Here is a 10,237-nt window from a genome sequence, read left to right as displayed (position 1 = left end):
GCTAACCAAGAAACGTTAGTCTCCTCTCTTGAGATGGCTGTCTATAGCTGAGTCCTGATTCATATAAAAACCACATTTTCCAGTTCACAATTATGATCTTGCCTTAGATACTTGAGTGACATCATTCAGGCAGGGAAAAATAATTAGAAGATGACTACAGCATGATTCCAAAAAGTTTTAGCACGACCAAAGTTCTTTAAATTTTTGATCCACCGAGAGGGCTAAAGAAAGAAGATGAACCACCGCTAATTCATCTGATATATTTCCGAAAGAAAAATATTATTTTTCATCTTAGATTTTGTCATCTTTAATCACATATGTTGAACTAATACGTTTTAAGTGGTACAGTGCATGAGCTGTGAACATTGTTCATTGAACATCCGTGACAAGCATAGTCTAGTAGACCTATAACTAAAGATTAGAGTAGTTTTTCCAAATTTTATGAGAATCCAATGTCCATTAGTACCTCTCGTGTATCACTCACCTATGCATTCCTCTCATATTCGTGGCATCAAACTAGTGGTACAAATTACCTTCCTTGGAAAAAAAAAGTTCTCCCCATTCATAGACTATTGGGCTATGGCAATGATTTTATTTTATTTTTGAACCTTCTCATAGGCATGGGGGCGAGTTTGCATGCTAGCATCAAGATGGGTGGGCACCTGCCCACGCACAAAGTCGGGGGAGGGGGGGATGTCTGGCTAGGCTTTGGCCTTGCCCGAGTTTCACCCTCCCAACCCATTTGTGTGTGTATATATATTAAACAAAATAAGTTCTATAACGAAACGACGTCCTTTTTTAGAGTTTAGAAACTCTCTAAAATGTGCTCTAAAATATCATCGTTTCATTTTAGGGTTAATCTCTCTCTCTCTCTCTCTCTCTCTCTCTCTCTCTCTCTCACACACACACACACACACACACACACCTCTCTTACTCAATTGGTCTCTGTCTCTCTTTCTCTCTCTCTCTCTCTCTATTCTCCTTGATTTTGTTGTTGTCGAGTTCATATTCTCTCAATCTCACATTGTAAGTATCTCAAAACCCTAAATTTGAAATTCTGAAATCTAATTTTTTTTTTTTTTTAATATTTTCAATGGAGGATGAGTTGTCTTCAATGGAAGATGAGGTTGTGTTTTGGGTGCTTTGAAATTGTATTGTGTGATTAGGTTAGATTTCATATTGATTTTGGGGGATAATTTAGGATTTTAATCTAAAATGCTAAATTAGTTTAAGAGTCTAGATTGAACCCTAAGATGCTTTTAAGATGTTGAATCCGAGACCCTAAACAATCTAGGGTTTAATTCGAAGCCTAACATAATTTAGGGTTACAGATTGAACCCTAAATTAGTTTAGGGTATCAATCCAAACCCTAACCTGAATTAGGATATTGGATTTAAACTCTAAATTAGGTTAAGGGTTCAAATTGAATTCCTAACCTAATATATTTTTGGGTTTCAAAATTGAAAGCCTAAACTAGATTAAGGTCTCAATCCAAAACTAGGGGTGCTACTTGCACCCTTCAAACGGGGGGTTGTAGACTTCGCCTCGCGAGGGGAGATGGGCCCCTAGGTCTTGGCCCTGCCCTCTGTGGGCAGCTGCATGCCAAGGGGTGGATTGGCCCCCATGGTCATTCGTGTACCCCACCCAAAACCCCTACTGCTCAAATCACCAATGGCAACCAATCAAGAAAAAAAAAATCCAACTCAAGTAGAGAGAGAGATACTTGGAGCTATGATGTGGGATGTAACGACTAGAGAGAGAGAGAGGAGGGGGTTTTTAAGTTTTAAACCAAAACCTTGTCATTTTATTTAAAATATATAACACAAGATAAAATGACATCATTTTATTAACAAAAATGGTTTTTTTAGTATGTGTATATATATAATTGGGTTGGGTGGGCTTGGACCCAGCCTAGGCCTCTTCCTCCCAGTGCCCAGATGCATATAAGCATTCGGCCGAACGCCCCTTGATGGTCAACCCGCCCACTTGACATCTAAGCGAGGGCACATATCCAAGTGGGCTGGTGCCAGGGCTCAAACACCAAACTAGCCCCTTAGCCTAAACGGGGGAGGGGGCCTTGGCTGCGGGCAGCAAGGCTATCCTAGAAGTCTAAAGTTGCATTTAAATGTTGTGGTGATCTTAAATGATATAAGTCGATATGTGAATGCTAGTGTTTTGTAGGTCCTATTGAGATGTGTTTGAATATAAATAAGTTGATATATGTGTTTGAATGTAAATATATTGATATATGTGTTTGAATGTATGAAAGAGGTTAAGATGGATTTAACTTTTTTATGATAAGTTGAAAAGGTAGTGGGTCCTATCAATGATTAGTTTGAGATTAAGTGAGATCACTTTAACAATTAACCTAACTTTTCTTCAAATTAGAAGAGCCTAAGTTTAAGTCTCCATAACGTTGAGACTAAGATGAGATCCATGCTCATTATCGTTATCCACCCACTTAATGCACTTTACCTTTAACAATATCGGGATCAAATTATGGCTCAAACTTGTTAAAAAAATCTATGCTCATTATGTTTATCCATATCTAATTTTCTATTCAATTTAGGTCAAATTGATTATGCCAAAAATTGTTAACTCTAGTTGGGATCTTCTTAGGACATGTTTGGATAATAAGATATGATGAGACTTATATGAATAGTAGTAAAATTATTTGTAAATAATAATGGAATTGTTTGGATTAAGATGTTTTATTGAGTTTTGGGAATGAGAAGATAAAAAATTGAATAAAAATATTATAAAGTTAAAATATTACTATAATATAAATTTGTAATATTATTTTTATTTTAAAATTTGAAAGAGTTATATTGTTTTTTGTATTTTGTTTAGAAGTTTGAGAAAACTATAATAAATAGTTAATGTCGGCCTAATAATTCTAAAGATCGGAATATTGATAATTTTTATTAGACCTAAATTATATTTAATGTGTCAATAGCTAGGTTAAATCCTATTTATTATTTATTAAACGAGTTAGACTCCTTTTAAAATTTAAAGATCGGCTATTAGAAATTTATTTCAATTTAAAATCATCATTGATTGAAATTTTCTACATAGTTTCAATTACTGCTAATCCTATAGTGAATGAATTACTAAAGGGCTTTGCTAGATACAGTCGGCAAATACAGTCGGCGTGCAGTCGGCTGTACGGAATGAATAAATAAATTTTTTTTTTTTATATTCAGGGAGACCTACATGAATAAAAAAAAAAAAAAGTTAAAAAAATAATTTTTTTTTTCATGTAGGTCCCGTATTAATTCACTTTTTTCTCCACGACTGCACGCCGACTGCAAAAAGTATTTCTCATTACTAAATCATGTTTTTAAATTCAAACTCTTTTCTTAGATGATCACGACTGTAGATTAGTGTAACTATATGTATTAATCGAGTCCAACTCAAACTGGTCATCACCCTCTTCCAAATCTCTTTATAAATATTTCCATTCCACGTGTTATTTTTTAAACCTCTTAGTTTAGCACCATGATAGATTTTGGGCTGAAAATTTTATGAAGTAACACTAAAAGGTAAGTAACTTGACCATAAATTAGAATTAGCATACATTAAATAGTTATATATATTATTATTAAAGCTAGTTTTTTGGAAGCTAATGTTTATGTATTACGCATGTCACGATATTTGCAAGCACGTCATTCCTCGTGTTTCATTCTGTATATTATAGTTATATATGTATTATAGATCTCATTCATCTCATGTTGCATAAGACACGTAAACTCTCATAAGATCAAGTACAAGATAAGTTTAAAAAAGTTAATCAAATGGTCATTCAGATGTATGGTACTAATGCAGTTTCAAGGTGAGCATGCAAGCCATGGACTCAAGCGTGGTCTACTGTAGTATACCAAAGTACTTCATAGTCGACTTCCTTTACTGCAGCAAGGGAAGTTAGTGCACAATTTTGTACGCATGATTAAATGTGTGGACCAGCCAAATAAGTTAAATAAATTAGATTAGTCGGTTGATTCAGATAAATCAGTCATGCATAACATAATCATCAGTATAATTAGTCATGATTTTAATTTTTTAGCATGAAATATTTTATAAAAAATCTTATGCTAAATATGTTTAAGTTATGATTAGTTTTTTACTAAGTCATGGACCCATTTTAGTTTATTTTTATGTGGATCCATTTTAGTTTATTTTTATGTTTTTAAACCATCCCAAGTTAGAATAATTATGACGATAGAGTGGCAATATGAGACCTAAGCTGGGGAGATGTGACAGTGACCTAGTTCAAGGAAATGTGACAGTGACCTAGATCATGTATATAAATTTTAAGTTATGATTTTCATAGCACAAATTTTGAAAAATTTTTATAAATACTTCTGCGTACTCTCATTTATGATTTCAATATTTTAATTCAAAATGACTTGATTTATTATAAAGAATTTTTATACTTGGTGCTTCCTTCAAAATAAAATAAAATATTTTTAAGACAGGTTCATTTGTAACACTTCAGCTCATGAGAATTTATAAAAGTGACTTTATTATTAACCATGGAGAGGGGGTGTTACAGTTGGTATCAAAATTTGACTTCTGCAGACTTTTCTAAATTAAAAGAGAAAAAAGTTCTAAGAAATGATTTTTATAATAATAAAAAAAATTGTTGGAAAGCCAAAAAGAAGGAAAAAAAAATCTAAGGCCGCAGTCTCCGCAAAACATGTCCTGCTTTGTTGCTCCCCCACTTGACAACATCCCTTTCTCCCCCTCCCGAACAGACTACTCCTCAGAAAGATGACACGCAGTTCTCTTGGACTTATGCTTTTTGTTGCTTTTCCTTCAAGCACTTTTATTTTTGAATTAGAACTTTGTTTCGGTGCTTTTGTTGTTGGGTTGTGTTTTAGGCTTCTGGGTTTCTATTTTTTTTTTTTTTTTGTATTATGGGTTTTGGTTTTTCTTTCAAAATGGTGTTTTAGATTTTTGTTGAGTTTGTAATGGAATTACTTGGAATTACTTGGATTGAAGAGGTTTTTTAGACGTTGAGGTGCAATAAAGATGGTGTCACAACAGAGACTCCTTAGGAGAGGTTGGCCATTTTCGGCTACAACAAGCTTGAGGAAAAAAAGGTACTTCACTTCTATCCTTTATTCTCTGTTTGTTTCAAAGGAAAAATATTTGAGAAACTTTTTTGTTTCAGTTTTAAGCAAAAATGATATTCTTCAAGTGTCAGATATTCACTTTGAAAGCTTTCAACAATTTAGTTGAAAGAAAACTAATAGGTCTTTCCTTATCTTTACTCTTAGCTTTGCACCAAGACGAACTAAAAAGAAATTCTTCGAAGTATTTATGAATGGAACAAACAGTGACTAATTTCCTCTTATATTGTTCTCACTTTGGATTTTGATTGCTTTGGCCTTTTTGGTTGTTTTCATGTATTGAGTTCACATGAAAGTAAGATATTGAAGTTCTTGGGCTTTATGTGGAATCCTCTCTCATTGATCTTTTGTTAGCCATGTAGGCAGAGTAGCATGGCGCTCCTGAAGTAGACAACCACCTATAAAAGGGCTGGGTGATGTAGAGTTTAGGACTCCACGTCGACCCGACCCGTAAATGGACCGTTCCGACCCGACCCAAAATGATTGCCTTCCGAACGGAACAGTTTCCGCTTTCTTCAATTAGCCGATTACCCGATCTGAAAATATTTCGGATTGGGTTTGGTTATTCCGTTTTCACATATTAAAATTTTAAATATTTTTTATTTTATTTTTTATAATCGTTAAAAAAATAATTGTATTGAAACTATTAAAAAAAATAATATACTGAATGTATATATATAATATATATGGAGTTTATAATGATAAAAAGTTTTTATTTTTTTTCATTTTTGTGGACGTTGTAAGCAATAAAGTATGCTACTAGTACTAGCTATTAGCAGAGCCTAACAGGGTCAGAGACAATAGTTTTTTATAAAGTTTTCAGAGACCAAAAAGAAGAAAAGCAGATCCGGGAAATCAAAACCAAAGATTGTAGAATCGTACTTACTGCATCTTCGTTTTGCTCTGCAGATGGAAGGATGCAGATAGAGAGCTACGGACCCCTTCTGCATCTTCATTTTGCTCCAGCAAGGGAGTTGACTCGGCCGAAACTATTTTTCTGTTGCTGACTGATTCATACCAGATCTGGATGAGGCACTGGAGGGTGCAGTTGGGTACAAACTCCTTGCTGTGGAGGACTTGCATGGTGGCCGAGCAAGTGTTGTTGCTGTTGTTGAGCCAACATGAATATTGGAGTGGTCGTATGTGATCGGTTAATCGGGTAATTACCCAATTTGACCCGTTTTCAAACGGGTAGTAAATGGAAATAACCGGTTCCGAACCGTTTTCATTCGAATCGGCTAAACGGTTATGGGTCGGGTTGGAACTCTTGGATCAGACAGGGTGGGCGGCTTAATTGTTCACCCCTGGTAGAGTTCAAGAAAGGGGAAGTGAGATCAGGTCGTGTAGAAGGACAACGGTTGTGGAGGAGAGAAGTCGAAGGGGGGAACAGTGGGAAATGAATTTGGATCCCAACAAACAGAACACGCAATTCATATTAAAAATAATAAATAAATAAATACTACATAAGTTGGTGTGTGGAGGTTGAGAAAGGATGAGAGGTTATATAGAAGAACTCCAATAGAAAACATAAATCTTGAAAGAATTAAAAAAAAAAAATACAATAAAAATCTCTAATTTTGAAATCAAATAAAATTGATAAAAAAACACATAAACATTAAAACAATAAAAAATTTTAAGAAAAAATTACCACCTCATAGTGGGCAGGTGAACCATCCAGCCACCCTACAAACAATCCTATATGAATCACTCAAGATTACTCGACCAAACCACCTTAGATCTCGTTTGGATGTCTAGATGAGATAAGAAATTTATAAATAGTGATGAAATAGTTTGTAATTAGTAATGAAATTGTTTGAGTTAAAATATTTCATGGGATTTTGAAAAATGAGAGAGAAAATGTTGAATAAAAATATTATAAAGTTAAAATATTGTTAGAATAAATTTTTTAATATTATTTTTCTTTTTAAATTTGAAAAAATTAAATTGTTATTTATATTTTATTTGAAGAGAATAACTTTTGACTAGTCCTTCTTAGGGCTGTTCATCCGGGTTCCGACCCGGGAACCCGGGTACACCCAAACCGGAACTCGGATTTGAAATCCGGGCCGGAAACCGGACCGGATTAGCCCGGGTCAGATCCGGGCCGGAACCCGGATGAACCCGGGTTTTGTAAAACCCGGATTCCGGGTTCCGGATTGAACCCGGTTTTTTTTTTTTTTTTTTTGGGGGTTCCCCATGACAAATCCCCCTTTACCGATTATTCCCCCAGCTCTGCCTGATGTTCATGCAACAAGTAACTTAGAACGAAGCAGAAGGTTAGTACATTTCTGTATAAAATATATGACTAGCATGACATATTCGCACCTCCAATATTCACATACAGATGCGATAAAAGGAAAGTAAATGATTACAAACTAAAAGATCTTACAACATCATTCTAGTTGCACGTGTGCACTCTTTTACAAAGCATATGCCTTTAGTTTAAAACAACTAGAAGATGCATTTCCACCATCTGTTGCAGTATGACAGGAGAGAGACTAGTACTGCTTGCATTTTTAATCGGGGATTGGTTGATTCCTTGGCAGTCCAAAGCAAGATTTGGACTGGCATCCAAATCCAGATACAAGGAAAATTTTCTTCTAATTCCCTGTTTTGCCAAAAACATGTCAAATCCATTTTCTCTTCTTGAGTGATTGCGCTTTCTTTGGAGAAGTCCAAGTTCAAAGAGAGAGGTGTACAAGGCAAATAAGAATGCTTTGTCTGTAAATTCTGATTTACTTCTTTCAACTAGAATAATTAAGAAGAGAGAACGACCATAAATTCAAAACAGAAAACAATGCAGGAAACTGATCGAGAATACAGTGAGCTTCAGTCGATGTAATATGCAGGGGCTCGTTTGGGGTGCTGTTACATCAATTTATCTGAATCGTATACTACTAACAAAACTGAGACCGATATCAAATTTCATGCCAACTTTAAAGAAATAAACAGCTCAAACTAGCCACACAGTCATTAGGATAATTCAATTTAGCAGAAGTGAAGAAACAAAGATAGTTATCCACGTTTAAGATACATCAGAAACAGAAAAAACATAATTCAAACTACAAACATTAACCCCACGAAACTAAAGAAATCACCTTCCCAATTGATGCCTGCAAATTAAGACAACCCATTTATCCTTGATGATTCCATTGTCACTTGGCAGCATGAATCTGAGTCAATAGACTAACCGAAACGACCAAAATTCAAGTCATCATATAACAAACCAAATACCCCACAACTAGTACCAACCAATTTGTAGAAAGGGTCCTTAAGCGCAAAATCAATCTCGATAATATCACTATCTGTTCCCCAAAATAAATATACAAATCAAGATTGCAATGCACAGAACCTCATCTCCTCACCCCAGAAAGCCAATTACCGCAATGCCCACTATAAATCAAAACTCGAATACAGATCAAAGCTGTGAAATCGGCCAATCACCGCAAAAACCTTCTGCTATCAATGAAATCGAAAGAAATACAAAAACCCAATGCATAAACAGATCTAAACATGTACATAGCAACAAACCCAATCTTCTAGTGCTTAGAAAAAAAAAAAATTTCCTTTGTTCAACTAAACAGATCTAACCCATAAACATATTCCTCAAACCTTCAAAAATTCTCACCGAAACAAACAGAAATCAACAAATACAGAAGAAAGAAAGCATACCCAAACGTAATAGAACCCGAAAAGAAAAGAGATCTAGCCAAACACTTCAACCATTCGGCATCGCAGATAGCACAAAGAGAGATGAGAGCAGATTTCGGTAGGGGCTAGGGCATAGTAGAGCAGATGAGAGAAGGTGAATCGGGGGGGAGGAGGCGTAGGGCATCACCCCATCGGAGACCACAGAGAGAGAGAGCAGAGCAGAGCAGAGAGAAAAGATAGAGCAGCCTTTCTGAGAGTGAAACCGTGGGGTTGGGGCCTGGGGGAGGGGGGAGGGTGAAGGACGAAGGAGCGGCTAGGGCATGAATAATTTGCTTTTATATTAAACCCGAGTACTGGTTTTAAATCCGGTACCCGGGTTTTAAAACCGCATCCAGGCTGGATAGATCCGGATTTAAAGATGTGGGTACCGGCCCGGATTTATTCCGATCCGGAACCCGTAATCAGAATCCGGTTTGTCCGGATTTCGGACTGGGCCGGATAAAACCCGGCCCATATGAACAGCCCTAGTCCTTCTGTTCTCCCCCAAATAACATCCTCCAATGAGCATGTTCCACATAAGCATCCCATTTTAGTAACCATATGACCACATTGCAGATGGAGGGCATAATTCACAAGAACAAAATAAAATTTTATAACCTTCGACCTTAACCCTCGCTCTCTCTCCTACAACTCTCCCTCTTTTCGTGTCTCTCTTAGAACTGATATGCTTTGTCTCTTCAGTGCCCACAACTAAAAAGATCAAATTAACAAATTAATAAAGAAAATGATGACAACCCAATGGGCAATAAATGAAGGTTGTGTGTTGATCGAAAAGCGTAGATGACAGCAAGACGTCGAGAGAGAAAACATTATCAATATTATGACCATAGAGAGAGAGAGAGAGAGAGAGAGAGAGAGAGAGAGAGAGAGAGAGAGAGAGAGAGAGAGAGAGAGAGAGAGAGAGGTTCATTTTCTCAGCAAAAATGGTTACTTGGTACATTTGTGATGTAGAGGTGTTGCGCTATGACATCCATATGCCGCACAGTCACAAAGTTCATCGCCTACCATTTATCTATTTTTTTTTTCTCTTTTCCATGACATGACACCGCACCAGACATTTTCCCTTCTTACGACATAAATATAAGATTTATATTGATACAAGATCATCCGAGCTGATTGCATAACCACAAAAATATTAGCATCCAAAACAATGTCAAAAGATAATGCAATTTGGATATTGTAGAACCCAAAAAAACTACTTAAACCAATCCTATCCAACTTAGTTGCTCATGAGAATTCATAATACTAATACAAAAGAAGCAACATGGAGGTCATGCATTTGAAGAGGGTGTGTCGGTATGGAGTTCGTGTGCCGTGCGACAGTCAGAAGTGGATGCAAAGGTCTGGAGGGAGCCGCGGGTTGAGAGAAAGTTGTGTTTTTAAAAGGAATAGTA

Source organism: Carya illinoinensis, chromosome 11 (assembly GCF_018687715.1).
Source record: "Carya illinoinensis cultivar Pawnee chromosome 11, C.illinoinensisPawnee_v1, whole genome shotgun sequence".
NCBI lineage: Eukaryota > Viridiplantae > Streptophyta > Magnoliopsida > Fagales > Juglandaceae > Carya > Carya illinoinensis.
This window is presented reverse-complemented; position numbering follows the sequence as displayed.